The sequence below is a fragment of the Wasmannia auropunctata genome, unplaced genomic scaffold (assembly GCF_000956235.1).
Source record: "Wasmannia auropunctata unplaced genomic scaffold, wasmannia.A_1.0 LD335976.1, whole genome shotgun sequence".
Lineage (NCBI taxonomy): Eukaryota > Metazoa > Arthropoda > Insecta > Hymenoptera > Formicidae > Wasmannia > Wasmannia auropunctata.
The window spans coordinates 746,568-762,928 of NW_012026914.1; positions in this window are offsets into that span (position 1 = coordinate 746,568).

Consider the following 16,361-nt stretch of genomic DNA (forward strand, 5'->3'; position numbering starts at 1 on the left):
GGTGGGGGGTCCGAGAGGTCCGTGGTGGAGGTACCCGTTGAGCGAGAAGGTGCGGCAGAAGAGGCGAAGGACGTCCCGTAGAAAGAGACGGTCGTCTCCAGTCAGGACCGAAATTTCCACGATCTTTTTCGCCTCTCCGGTGTTCCCGGTGTCTCTGTTGTTACTGCTGTCTCTTTCCTCGTTCCGGGAGGGGGTGGCTGGGAGTCCACTTCGGCATCGAGGTGGAAGTCGTCCTTTAATGTGGCGGCGGCCCGATCACGTGACTTCGCTCGCCAGAATGGAGCGACCAATCGTGAAGCGGTAACGCGAGTGGTGAGGCACAGCCCTCCGCCGACGTAGGCGGGCTGGCCTGTCGTGGCGACGGTGGCCTTGGAGGGCTCGGAGGGCACACAGCCAGGAGGGTACGACGACCAGGTCCGTGCCGTGAGAGTGCAAGCGGGCGACTCTCGTGCGGACGAGCACGAGGCCCGTTTGGGCGGCCACGGTTACCCGGCGCAACTGTGGGCGGTACGCGCGAGCGCGTCGTTCGGTATCCCGCCAAGTGGTGGGGAACTTTCTCACGTGCTCGGCCACGCGGTCCTCTACCTTCGGTGGATGAGTCTTCGAATCAAGGTACGACAGTCTCTCGCTTTTATTAACCCACGAATGAATACCGCGAATTCATCGTCAAGTCCGCGAAAACGACCGGAAACGTTAAAAACAGTTCGTCAAATCGCGCTACTTATTCTCGACACGGTCCGATTTGCTTTGGACCTGGTCCAACGATGCCTTTTTTCTTTGCATTTGACGTTACGTGTAATAATAATAGAAAAGTCTCTGAATCGGGGCCATTTCTCTTGGAATAATTCAAATATGTGATTCGTATTTACAATTGTCTGTTAAGATATTTTGCTTTTTTTACAAGTAGTTACAGCTGTTTTTCCATTTATTGTTTTCATTTATTCATTTATTTATTATTTGGCAATAGGAAATTTATCAATTAACACTCGATACGAGAAGTTTTAAATTTTCACCCGCAATCAATCCATGTACATCGTTGAAATGTAAATCGTTATATTTGTATGCACGTATATAGATTTATATCATGCAAATACGATATACAGAATGCTTCTTCAAAAGCGAATTTGGTACTGGGTAGGTTCACATGGATCGAATGCACCCGTGTCGTTATTGCAACGGTTAGAGTTGCTGGAGGCGTGCCGACTGACATCGCGACGGCTCGCAGTGGAGCAGTTTTGATGACAGATTACCCTGATCCGCTTTGTGGAGGACCTTTCATTTAGACAGGCAGTTTGATTGAAAAGTTTACTGTCGCTTCCGAAGAAAAAAATTTGTGCCACTACCCTCATCGAGCGATCCGCATGAAGCAAGTCGTTTACTCGCTAGAATCGATCCCTTTTAGCATGAGATCAAACGTGTCCTACATATGTTGCAGCAGTTAAATAAACAGTATCTCACATTGCAGTAGAGTGACAATGATAAAATTTGCGAATGTTAGATTCATATATTCTCTTTTAACTTTACATAAATCTTTATGCTAAAGATTTCATATTTTAAAATAAATGTTTGAGCAACAGAAATAATACTAATAATTGTTAAAATCTACTGAAATATAAAATGCGAGAAATTGAAAAAATTGTGAAAACAAAAAGAGAAGATTATCAGTAAAACAAAATATATTTTAATCGTTTTGCGCGCGCGTTTGTGTGTATGCGTGTGGATTCGTATTAATAATTTATTCAATTGCGTCAGTGGGTTAGAAGGAAATTTCCGAGGGGTGGCGGGCAGGGGTGTCAACGATTCCGGAGCGCGAAGCGAGCGCGGATGGCTAGAGAGGAGGCGAAAGAGGGAGTAAGCGGGAGGGTACACGCGGAGAGAGACGAGAGAACGGAGAACACCCTCCACATCTGCCACCAGATTTAACTATACATTACAGACACACGATATGTCAAAGTCCTATACTTCATATCGACTCTGCCATTTATTAAAAGTTTCATCGCGCGCGCCTCGCTCGCGCCACCGATGTTCGGCAGCCCGACCCCTTCTTTCAGGCGCACTCCGAAAACATATAGGAAGAAAGGCCCCGAAATATACGAACGAAAAGTTCGAGAAAAGAGCGACGGGGGAAAAAGGGGTGCGTTCCTCAGATCGACACAGTTGCAGCGCTTCGCGTGATAAAAGCGACTGCGCTATCTTTCTTCGGCGATTCTTTATTTTACTCTCTTTGCCGTGTAAGGCGGAGTTTCCCCGATAACGGATTCTTCGGGAGAACTGCGCGGCGATAATTTTCACCGTTTAAATCTCTATACGTTCGTTTTATTAATCTCAAAATAATTCACCGTTTTGCGCTTTGTAACGTTTTGAAAGTTGTCACCAATATTTTTTTCATCTTAGAACAGCACGTTGTGCTGCGACATTTTGTCGAGAATAATAAGTTATATTTTGAACAATTTTGTGCATCGCGGGAAGCCTTAATGTCAGAAAAATAAGATTCTTTCGAGCTCGCTCTTTTTGTGACGACCGCGGAATTTCTGCGTGTCGGATCTTCGCGTTTCCTCCGGCTGCTGCCGATTGCGAAATGAAGTTTTATATTAAGCTTGGAGTTCTCTCTCTTTTTTATTCCACGCGCGCGTATCTCGCCGCTCGTTTTTTTCTTTTTCTTTCGTGCCATCGCTTTTTCTCCCACGCTCGTCCTCGCCCTTTATGTATTTACGTACCGATAGATCGTTATATCGGCGTTTGCATATATATTGACGTTGCTGTCTCTCCTGCGACGACGCGTGATATATGTGATATAGGGTATACGAAAAATGCGTACCTGAGTCTTTGCAATAACTCAAGCATTCGTCGTCACCAACGGCTTAATAATATGTGCTGTATATCAAGTGGCACGATAAAACACATTTTTGCTACGTACATATGCGAACAAAAAATTTAGCTATGGTATTTTGTAAGAGATCCAGAAGTTGTTTAACATTTACTAGGTTATGGTCCTTTCTTCAACGAGTCGTTATAATTAGCCAAAAAAAATACGTACTGAAAGCGTTTTCTACCATTAAAAGTAAATCATCTTTCATCGCCATTTTAGCATAGCAACCGGCACGGGTCCACGAGTAGGGCTCGACCTGTCAATCTCACCGGATCACTGAGACGGGTCTTTGCCGTCCTTGCTCCACTGGAGAGGAGAGCCTCGCTTTTCGTACCTAAAACTCCTCTCCCCACTTCGGCCCTCTTCCAACTTTTTTCTTTTTCGTCGTCTGGGGTAAAAGCGAACTCGTTAGACGCTCCAAGTGAAATTTTCTCTCGTCCCGCTGGGTAGCTAGTATGCCACCGGAAATGCTATAGAGCGCCTACTTTCACTACCGCTTCTTAAATTCACCTTTCTTGTCGCTTATCACGTTGCTTCGAGGATCGATTAAAAATTGTTGCTCAGCTTTATACGAGAAAAGTTTTGAGTAAAGATCAGATTTTTATTAAAATAATCTACACAACGTGCAATTTAAGACCCATTACTCAGATAGACTTCTAATAATCTTCTTTAAATACGACTTAAAGACAGAAACTAATTAATTTAATTTGTAAGTCGTATACATTTAAATTAGCCGATAACAGTTTGATGATAATAATTATATAGCTGTGTAATAAAAGCAAGTATGATTGTTAAACGATCAGCAGGGATGAAAATCATTCGTAAAGCGAATCTGAAGTAAGGGATTGTTATCACAGGGATATATACGTAAAGGTGAGCTGGTTCGTGTTGAACAGCAACGGTGGTTCTTGCGATTAGCGCGCGACTAAGGGGAACTCCGTGGCTGAGGAGTCTGAGGTTTTAATTAAGCATTCACTGCGGATGATATCGCATGCCTCTTTATACTTCATAGCGGCCAGATGTTGCTACGAGAATGTTCCTTGCCTTAAGTCCTCTTCCCTCTGATTCGAGTCAGCCAGAACCGCACGAGCGACGTTTCTCCCGTCGCTATTTCGTTTTAATTATGCATATTTAATTTGCTTATATCTTGGCACCCACGTGGCACATCGGCAGACCTCGCGACGCTTCCGCGATAGCAATTATTCATTCGTTCGGAAATATTAATTAGCGAATCGTGTTGAACGACTTTCTCGATTCCGGTCGCTTATAGCAAAAAATGTTTATGAACAATTTATATAGTAAACACTGATGATGTCAATAACCGCGCACTGCATTCGTTACATTGAAATTTAAAAAATCTCGTACGAAATTATATCATTCTCCCTCATTTTTTCCACGGTGAATTCGAAACTTTCCTTTCGAGTTATTCTTTAGGGATAGGAAGAGAGAGCGAGGGATCTCTCCCCGCGAGTACCCGTTGAACAAATCTACCTCCAGAACTCGAGGTATACACAGTTCTACAGCCGACACTTGGCGCAAATTGCCCCAGTAAGTGTAGTACATTAATCTTTGGTTTGGTTTGGTCTCGGCCACCGCGTGTGTTGCGGTGGCCGCATTTCTCGTAAACCTTCTCTTTCTCTGCACCGACATGCCGCACGTCCGAGGACCTTCTCCACGTTTTCGTATCCCTCTTTTCTCGCAACCACCTGACCGTACACGTTTATTTCCAAGTATCACAAATCGAGGTAGATTACTACTATACGCAAAACTACTTTTATTAATACGGACAGTCTTTCCACAATTGAACATTTCTATCGTTTATATCCAATCTCGCTTAGATGACGTCTTGCGCAGCGGAGACGCAGGAGAAATTACGACTGTGTTTAATAAAAGTCGCGTATACGTGTATGCAATATGTATGTAAAATAAGCAAGCGACAGGAAGTATAACGCGCGCACACGTTTGAAAATACTGCGGCGGTAGCCTACTGGGCAAAAGTACAACGCTTTTGTTGTCTCACCCTTGTCGGTCTCTCATATTCCACTCGTTCCCGAATGAGTTCCGCCAACCCTTCCGCTTCTAACAGGCCACCTTAACTGTAACCTCTGCACACACTTGCTACTCGGGTGGTCAGAAAGCCAGACCCGGCCTTTCGTAATGCGAATACCATGTCGCACACCAGGAATTTGGGATCTCCAGCGTAAGCCCTTCTTTATTCGATTAAATAAATTGGCAGCGATTAGGTCGACGCGGGTTTTCCGAATGGGACTATATGTCCAACGATGATCGAGCATAATTAATTACGGCTACTCAACATTTATCTATGTTACTTTTCCGCAAAGTGTTATAGTGACAGTGTGAAAAAAATAGTATTACGAAATAGAGAAAATTATTTCATGTTCAAGACGAATTGTGACATTTATTTTTATGAACAAATCACAATGTTTCTAACTTCATTCGAAAATTAAAAAACATTTATTATTAAAATTAGCGATAAATGTTTTAAGAAGTGAATGAAAAGACATGAATTAAATAAATATAAAATATAATGTTGCAAATATTGTTATAAAAGTATTTTAAATATTAAATTTTTTTTTCACTTTACTTTGGAAAACATTAAAGATACAGATATTATATTTTATAATAAATTGACCAGACGTAAAGTACTTATTTCATGTTTGAGCATCTTAAAATATTTACATGATAATACAGACGGATTAATATCTACGATTGCTATTAACTATACAATAGGAAGCATTAAGGCTTTCCTGTAATGATCTGACAAAATATAGGCAATCCTTGGAATTAGGCGGTGAAATCGCTTTCTGACCTATCTATGCGAGTCCTCGCTGATTGTATTGTAATGACGTCATAACTCGACACGTAATCTGAAGGTATGGTACAATTGCCACATGATCAGATTTCGATGACCGCGTGATAAATCGCGCGTTTGACTGCTTGTCGTTTTGCTGAAAGTAGATAAAGGAAAACAAAATTAACTTCCCATCTGAGAATAAGATGCGAAAAGAAATAACGTTTCTCCAATCGATCAGAGAGCAGATTCACGCAATCATGCTGTGTATCTGCCGTTAGGTGTATCATATTTATTCGCGAACACCTCCAGTGTTCTAACTTTAGGCGTCTCATCATCCCCTTATGGAGCTTGATGACTTGCACATTCGTGACTAGGCATCCAGAGCACGCGGCATGAATCTCCTTCATGTGCATGTGCGATGGACGATGTGTTTCACCCTTCGAGATCGTTATCTGTTCGGATCACATATCCATTTATTTTCAACTGGAAAAATATAATCCGTGAATGACATTGCTTTTATATTTCGATCATGCTATTTTAAATATACATATATATAATTGTTATAGATACAGAACGACTTTCTCCGGACGATATATTGTGAGAGACGAAATTTTAATTAAAATAAAACGCTCTGTTTATGTGTCAATACAAAATATTAAAATTTAGTATTTATAATTAAATAATGAAAACCAATAAAAAAAAGTGTCCCTATTTATTATATTTTCTACAAAAAAAAACCTACAAGAAAAAACCTGAAATAAATATCACGCTGTATAAGACTTAAATTTTATATCTGCGATCTTATGTAATTATTGAATGTAGGTATCACAATAATGATGTACACTAGACATGCTAGTTTTAAATAAGCTAGTTTTAAACCGGCTTATCTCAGTCTATCGTGTATCTAAAAACTTTTTGCTTATTATACTCCCGGCATGTGTTCAGTGCATTATCTTAATGAATTAAAAATTGGTTGAGCATTCACGGCAGACCGAAAGTTCAATTAACTTTAAGAATCAGATGACATATTTAATTTCCTCGAGATAATGAGAGTGGGTACGAGGAAGTGAGGCCGGTGGTGGGCGGGAAGATACCGGCAGGAGTCCCGGAAGAAGACGCCGTTCCTTCACGCTGGTGTTAAAAGGGAGAAAAGAACGTCAAACTTATCGAGAGAGAAAAGGTGCTGAAAGAGAGATATGAAAAATTAAAAACATATGTTTATAAAGATAAACGAGACTAAATATGTATATTTGCAACACAAAATAATTTGACTGTTGCAGTTGTAATCACCTTATAAAGGTGTTTTATCGCAAAATTTGATCGAGATTCGGATATTTTAAGTAGGAATAATTATTTTGTGTCATTAGTCTTAACTCAGTTCTGCTCGAGATGTACATAAGCAATACGATTCGATATTCGGTTTATTATGAGCATTATGATTTTTTTTCTTATATCAAGTTATCTTTCTTCTACCACTGAATTTTATTTTTTATGCTGCTGTTGTATAAATATTATAAAAACATTAATTAATTATATTATATTTTTGTATAAAAGATATTGATCGTTTGACTACATATGTTTTTAATTTTACGGTAAAAATGAATGGTATATAATTCACACGTGGACATGAAAAATCCAAGCGTCTTAAAGTAACGTACTGGGAAATTCGAAAAATTATAATGATCGATTAGTTATGAAGAAACAATAAGAATCGTAATGGTAAGATCCGCTGTCGCGGCGGAATTTTGTCAGGAACCTTTTATCCTTTGGCAAGAGGAGTAAATCGTGCGGTCACGACGTACATCTATTTGTCACTTGGACCGCCTCGTAGCAGACTGTCTTCGGGAAGACAGTAGGGCGTCGTGACGCCTGGCCAGAGTCCGACACCACGTCGTACGTGGTCTTTCTTTTCCAATCCTCCCTTTCCCCTCTTCCTCTTGGGACCACTCCATCTTTCCTCCCTGAACCGGATCCTCGGAGAGAAGTAGGTAGCCCTCCGTTAAAGAGGTAATTTGTGCCACGAGCAATCCAGCACACTTCCGAAAGTTGTGCACCTTTCTGCGAAATCCTCGTCGAAACACTGTTGCTTGTTTGCACGAAATTCTATATCTGCGTCCCTCCTCTCCTTCATTAATTCCACATTATTGCAAAATACTTGCAAGATAACATGCTGGATTTTTACAAACACGAAGCTACTTTCTCACGAAAGAATTTATTACAAGAATTTATTACCTTTGACTTTTGTCGCTCCATTATGGTTTAATCTTAATTACATCCATGTTAATTGCGTTCGAATTATTATACGCGACATTTTCGGCGGCTGATTTATCCCGTCGCCCTCCTCTCTCTCAAGAGCGACTACGGAATAAACTCAAGTCAAGGTGGAACTAAATCCCTATTTTATTTACCGAAAGGCGGCAGGGATGAAGACGGGTGCCGGGGAGGGATCTCGGCCGTGTACTAAATTTAAAAGTAAAACCTCCGCCTTTGTTGCCGAATCCCCGCGCTGAAAGAGAAGGTTGCTCTGCTTCCACGAGCCATTCAACAGATTTAAATAGCTCCCGAGCTTCCAATAGCTCGATAGCTCTTTTTCGTTGTTTTAAGGCTCCCGTAGTCTGTAGGTTAAATGATACCGCATTCTCATCGGGCAACATAACCGCGGGCTTCGGTGCAATTTGTCAAGAAAGAAGCCCTATTTGTAAATTACGTCTCTCTGATGCGCTCTATTCGATTTGCCGTATATAACGTTGGAATATATGATCACGCCCCCGTAGGTGGAAAAAAGGCACGCCATTGTCTGTTTGCTAATAGTCAATAATACTTTGCGCGTACATTGTGCGAAATTTCACGTCAGACGTTTCTGCGCGTGAGGCTGCCGGCTTTACAAGACCGGTGATCGGCTAAATCGAATCATAAAAGAATCCTAATTAAGTTTCTCGCTCTTTTGTGCGAGAGCGAGCTTGCCCGGCTACGCGAGAGCTTACGAAGTAATGACGATGAGAAAGCGCGGGCAGGGCTCACTGTCTTCGCCCGCGAAATTGGGACTTCCGACTTTCGCTGCCCCGCTAATTTTGAATAATATTCGCGTGGCAGACGCCGCGCAAGTATTCCTTTCCAGCTGTACGGTTTTCTAACCGTAAGCGGCTAGATGTAACAAAATCCGTAATTTCTTGAAATCAGATCATATTGCCGTAATTTCTGCCATTCAACCAGAAAATTGTATGATGTATAAATCTTCTGATATTTTTTAAAACGATAAATTTGTTGAAACAGAAACAAAGTAGAAAAAAGAAAAATTATACAAATTTAAAAGACAATATTTTTTATGTAGGATGACTTATTGTTAGTATTAGCCTGATATACCAAAGCAATTAACGAAATCATGGTTTTTAAAGATACATAGAAATTATAACCGTAAGATTTTTATAACAAAAGCTAACCTTTTGACCACAAAGCACCTGCCAGCGCTGTAAAAAGGACAATAATATTTTTATAATTGAAATTAATTGCATGTTGACCACCGTAGCGCACATGCTTGCGCGACCCGTAATAAAAGTAGAAATGGTAGAAGTCGCCTCACGGACGACAAATGGAAACAAAGCGACCGTATGGTGACTTACCCTCCGTGTAAGTAATATAACGCAAAAGACCTGCTTAGATTCATTAGAATGCATCTCGGAGCTTTCCTCATTAGCTATCTACAGCAATTGTGATACAAATCAGAAAAAAATTTGATCAGTAAATTTTATATATATATTTTTAATTTTTGTATTTATAATTTTATAGTAAGAGTTTACGTGTTATTATTAAATTATTTTGTTATATAAGTATCTTTGTTATATAAGAATCTTTATTGTATAAAATATAGGATATATTTACAGACAGTTTATTCGAGCTAGTTTAAACTGGAGAATTTTTTTAATGAGTTTTGATGAGTTCTCATTTAATTCATCTCATTTGGAAGCACGAGATTGGCTAATCATATATACAACTCGGTTATTAAAAAAAGAGCAACACTGACCACCTTGGCTGGCTGCTTTTTTAAGTAGCGATCAGCAGCTGAATTAAAAAACGAAATCTATAAAACATCCGACATCTTGAGGAAACCGCATTTAAAGGAGAGCGGCATTCGCTTCAGATGCCGCGCACCCAATCATCAAAGTCGCATTTTCAGTATAATGGGTGTGTTTAGTCGATGGGAGCTGTTGAGAGGGATACAAGCGGGAGGGCAGGAGATGCGATCGAGTATCCCGAAGGTCCCAGCCCAGTCGACGATCCGGAGACGCACCGGACTCTCGATCGTGATCGAGCCCCCTCTGCCACCAATAATCATCGGGCGGCCGCAATTACGATGCCCGAGGCGGCCAATCGGCGGTCCCTCAGGTTCTTACCTCTCTCTCGGCACTCTATTATTAGGTTGTATTATCGTAATGCGCCATCCACCATGTCCGGAGCCAACGAAATGGCTTCTATAATAGGGACAGTCGGATCCGACATTTACCTCCCAGCATCCTCGCGGCGCAATCATCGCGTACGATGATCGCGAAATCACGACGGGTCTGCGAGTCCGCTCGGTCGCTTCTCCCACCGCGCGATGACTTTCTTGTCCTCGAGCGGCTCGTGGTGTTTAAACGTGACGCGATATCCTCCTCATGGTTCATAGAAATTGAATTGAAGGTCAAACTCGTTGAATTGAGCTGGGAAAACTTAGCAAAATGGAATTTCCGTTATATCTTCTTGTTTTCTTGGTTGATATCTATCAGCTTTAGCTTGAGGCCATGTAGCGCTTACATTATGACAAACAGATCTTTATCTTGACATTCTTTTCGCATGATACAAGATCAAGATTTGCGATACAAGCGGACGGTATGAAAGGAAAGTATATTTCCAAAGGGATAAGAAGTTTCAAAACAGACTAATATAAATATCGTAGGAATCTCACGTCAGAACGTAGCATCCGGTCGTCGAGATATTTATGCTGAAGGTTAACGAGAAGATCACAATATTGATATAGCCTCGAAAATATACATTTAAGTAAAAGTAAAAGTATTCTCCATTTTTAAGATATTGTTTATTTTTATAATTTTTTAAAATTTAAATAATACAAGCAAATTGCGAATAATACTTTATCGAAGTGGCTAACACATAAGTATATGCTGGTTGGCAAATCGGACATGTATTGTAAATTATTTTCGAATGGAAACCATACACGCACGTTACATGAACTTTTTCAGCGATATTTGCTTGATTCTTACCTACAATGTCTGTCATATGGACGAGAGAGGTGAATAGTTGGGCAGGGGAATGTGGCCCCTTTCCCAACGTAGGTGGTTGGACGGTCTGAGCAACGGAGGCGGGGGAGTATTGAGGGCGCTAATGTTCCCCAGGCAGGAAACGCCGTCTCCATCCTGCACCCTCTATCTCTTCGCTTGCTCGCCTATTTTTATTCGTCTTTATCTGAGACTTGAGTCGGTTCCTCTCCATTTCCTCTTGAGGAGTTCTTCCTCCTCCTCGCGCAGCCATCGTCTCCAACCGCCACCGCCGTCGCGGCATTCTACCTTTTCCCCTCCGGGTACCGATGCGGTGACAACAACATGCAAACATTCTGGTATTTGCAATTCGAATGCCGCAAAACGGGGACGGAAAGCCGCGGCGGAACAGCCCGAGGCGGTCCGCTTAACTTCTCGAAGACGCAGCCGCGACTACGAGCTCGCTATTCTATTAACCACTCGGATAAGGATTGTCGCGGAAACCGCTATCGTATGCCGACAAATTTTTAAGAATTGATCGAGACACTTGATATAGCAATAAGATCTATAATATATGTAACTTTATAATGATTTTATAATTATTAATCTCACTCATCGATTGCAATGCATTCGTAAGATAAGAAATAAAGTTCAGAAAAACAATATTTCATCAAACTGTGCATAGATAATTAAATTCATATTTAAAATCTATAAAAGGAATATTTAAATGAATAAATTTGTTAAGCATAATTTTTAATACATTTGCATTTAATTTTATTAAATTGTATAAAAATTATAAAGTATCAAATTTTATCCTCTATATAAATATAAAATATATATGTGAAGTATAAACACAGCCACACAATAACGATGTAACGATAACTGGATTATATGTTTTTATTTACGAATTATACTCGTATATTTTAACAGTAGATGCACGTAAATTTTAAGCATTCATTTATAAAATATTCAGAGATAAGCAAAATTTGTATAGATTAATAGCTTATTCTAACTTTGTTACATTAAAGTTTTATATTAGATTTTATATCTCCGAAAAGAAAGATTTTCATAAAGATCTGTAGATGAAAAAGATGCAAAATATTTTTATGTCTTTATTAACGTCGAAACTTCAAATCACAAAGCCCATGCAGTTTGGATTTTACCGTGAAGGTAATGTCATTCAGCAATTTTATGTGTATACGAAATAAAGACATTCATTGTGATGACAATCGCTCAAGAAATAATGATACACGGGGATGATGCGTGCGAAGGGATGCACGCGATCCTCGGTAAATACGAATGCAGACGAGCAGATGCGGTAACTATAATTATAAGAACCGGTCACCTGCAGCTCATCTTCAATATAACTTTGTTATATTAAAGTTTCATATCAGATATCTCCGTAAGATTTCAGTCGACTATAGTTTCATAAGATCTGTAGATGAAAAAGATACGAAATACTTATTTTTAAGGAATGTGTTTTTATTAACGTCAAACTTCAAAATATGTTTTATAAGAAGTCTGTACCTATTTATATTTTCTGGATCTTATTTCTATTTATTTATGATTTTATACATATATGCATGTATATAAAATTAAATAACGTAAATGAAAAGCAAGAATTTTATATTACTAATTACGAAACTATTACGATAAGATTTAAAAATCTAATTGAACATAGCCGTAATTGAATGTAATTAACGTATTCGATAATTGCAATCGATGCCTACTGACAATGTTATCTTCTTTAATTTACTTGGTTTCAATATTTCAATTTTCTTATTTCAATATTTCTTTTCTTTAGCTTGTCTCGTTTTTGTTTGTCGTGTTTGTACCGCGCATGCGTATGTTTGCGTTTATACGTTTGTGGGGTGAGTTCTGGTCGCTATGTAATTAAGTATGTATAGTTGCGGAGTTGTTTCTAGGTAGGTGTATTCGATACTATTAGGTCATTGTTCATAATCGCGGAAACGAGTGTTATTCTACTAATTCTCAACCAACGAGGTTTCGATCACGAGATATTGATGTGGTTGGACAGTCAAGTTCGATAAATAGTTTATACATAATATAGCCACAAATTATGGTATCACGATTCTTTTTGTTAGATATTTTCTAATGGAAAGTACTCTTGAGATATTTTCAAAAATTATACTTTAGAATCAAAGATAATGTCAAAGAGAGCAATATTTCGAGGGCATTATGAGATTGATTATTCTTTCTGTTTTCTATGTAATATTTTTTATGTAATATCTTATAAAGTGTATAACGTTTCCAAAATCTTCTCTCTGTTATACTCATACATTTTTCGCAGATTGCTATAGACTGATCCAATTAAAAAAAATATTAGCGTTTTTTCTTGCATTAAGCAAACTTGGAGATTTGAGATTCAATTGGAGAACAAAGAAGATTTGCGTGACTCGTAGGCGTTTCACGTGACACGCTATGTCGATCGTCACGTCGACCAATCGGCTTTCAGAGTCCGCCCTAGTATACACTTATACCTCGCGCATAGAGATCTTTTGATGTTTCAGGTCACGTGACCCGTCCGTGGCTTCGATATCAATTCGCGATGCTAAGTACGCCTTCGCGTGTACGTCGTTTCTCATTGCAAAGTTATAGGGACAGCACTTGTAACCGCCAGAAGGAAATTTCGTCTGTTCTGAACAGTCCAATCTCCAGATCTACACGAGCATGATAGTTCACTATCGTACCGTGTGTAACGTAGAAAGTCCTGATTACGAAATGAGATTTAATTGAAGGGTTCGGGTTGATTATTATGGTCCGTCATCCGCGTTTGCCGGACACGACTTTTCGTAAAAATCCGTATAACACGCCAGCAAGCTACGCGGACGTTGGGAGGATAACGTTGAATTGGCGCGTACGCGGTGATAAATCACGCATAATTGTTCGTAAACTGTAAAGCGTTTGATAGTGTCAACAAAAACCATCCGAAAGTGGTAACTCATTCGATAGTGTCAACAGAAACAAGTTGTTAGCCCGAAAGGGCAGCTCGCGTCAGGCCCACCCCAGGATTCCGGAGTGTTGGTGATGGATGATCGCAGATACACTGAAAAATGGTGATGGATGGTATATCGCTGCCTATAAACATTGACAGAATCTGTTACGTGTATCCTAATAAGTTATCCCGTATCGTGTCTTAATAATACGCGTCTTCTTCGTTAGAAATATATTTGAAATCACATTGTCATAAACATTGTACACTTTGGAACAAATTTGGAAAGATAAATCTTTTATTGCTTTTTACGAAATTATTATTATTAAAATCCTTATATTATATTTCGTATAAAGATTTTTACGAAATAATATAAGGATTTTCACTTATCTTTTTGTAAAATTAATTCGAGATATAAAATACGCGCGCATTACACGCGCAAGCACACTGTATTCTCATCCGTTATAAAATTCTTGGAAATTGCTAGTGAACTGTCCCTAATTAATTACATCGACGTAAAAACATTTAACGACTCTAATTCAATAACATAGAATGTTATAATGCAAATGGTAGCTTACGCCGTGCGTGCACGACGAGCATGATCTTTGACGAGAAATTCCCAGATCTCAAAGTGAGCGATGCAGATGGTTACAAAAAGAAGACAAGCCGTAAAGGGCGGTCGGAATTTGATTCTCGGTGACGTATTAAATGTGTGGTAGCGCCCGTTGGTGTCAGGGGGATTGCTTTAATCAGTAGATTAATTCGTCATGGCCTCGCAGCGTAGCAACGTCCTTTGTCGGCCACTCGTAAAATATGAGCCAACGTACATAATCAACTATTTGTGGTAATGAATATTATGCGGCCGGAGAACGTGTCATTAATAACGCCGAGCCGTGCTACGCAATCTTTTTTCTTTGCGAACACTGTACATTATATACACATACACCCTCTATTACCAAATCCGTAGAAAAATAGCTCGTGCTTCCTTGGTGCGTCCTTGGTGCGTCCTGTAATTCCTTTCGTTGTGCGAACGAATTCAATTTTGAATCGTTATAGCGATACGCGAATAAAAGCTAGTTGACATAAGACGCGTTCGCGCGCTGGCAAATGTCGCATACATGTCAATAACAGTTTTGAAAGCGATAACGTAATGCAGACGAAATGTAAATCGGCGAACTATCATCGCGGCTGTGTTTCCAAAGTTGCTCCATAATGCCGCTTTAAATGCTTATCCATGTTCGATAACTTTCGCGCCGGCGCGGCGGCTCGGCGCTTACGTCCTTTAAACCTAAGCTCTATAAAGTGAATAGCGACGCGAAGTTGAATCGGCCACCGTGAGAGCGCGGTTGGCGGAGCTTTTGGTAGCTCTACGGAGAGCTCCAAAACGATCTCTTTCCTCTCCTCCCTTTCCTCCTCGCCCACCTCCTACTCCTTCGGCCGTGTGCCGTCACAGGTTCACCTCTTGGCTGAACCCCTCCTGGACAACTCCCCGCGGCGAGAAGACAAATGAGCTTGAGGTGAGAACTTGCCCGATAAATACCAAAGGCGACACAGCGTTTGACCAGGGAGCATATAGCGCAGAGCGGGCAAGAAATACTGCGTCGGACGGTCCTTTCGCCCTTTCGGACCTCCCTGCGTATCCACGGCCCGTGGCTGCTTCGCCCCTTTGCACTACCTACCCTTCGTCTTTCCCGGTGCACTGACACAACCCCCAGCAATCTGCAACCTCCGACCTTCCCGTATTCCGGCTAGTCGCGAGACTCATTTACCCTTAGGGAAACTTTTCCATACCTCATTTCATGTGTGCGCTAATCGATTTCTTTCTGTTTCGAACGTAAACGATCTCCGTTTCTTTCAATGAATTTTACGTCATGTGATGACGAGTCCCGTTGATAAAGAGACTGATAAGTACTTTTGAATATAGCTCATCGCTTCAGATGAAATATAATACATTTGTTAACGATTGTTTTTCTAAAATTGAAAGAAAAAAAAAGTTTATTGTATATTTTAATGAAGGAATTTTATTATATTTTCAGCTGATTGTTAATATTTATTGTGTGCTCGCAAAAACTTATTGTTCTCGATTGTGCAGTTTATATGACAAATTATTTTTGGTTATATGTTTTACAATATTAACATTTATTTCGTTTAAAGTCTTATTTTTTGAGATATTGATGAATTTCACGGAATGTTTACACAAGACTTCTTTTCTTCTTAGCCATGTCGTGTCCTAAAAATGCATTAATTTTGCACGCTGGATAGGATTTAGGATTCTGTCCGGAAAGTCACTGTCCGTTCGCAAGCGGAACAAATTCCAGTCCCAAACTTGGATACCACGTGCTCAGTGGTCACGCTGCGGTTAAAAGAATTAGATATACATATATTCACGGAAGTTATGGCAAGTTTTATTAAGGCTAATAAGAAACGTGTTGAATTTTACATTTTTTTGCAAAAAATTTATCAACATACATAATA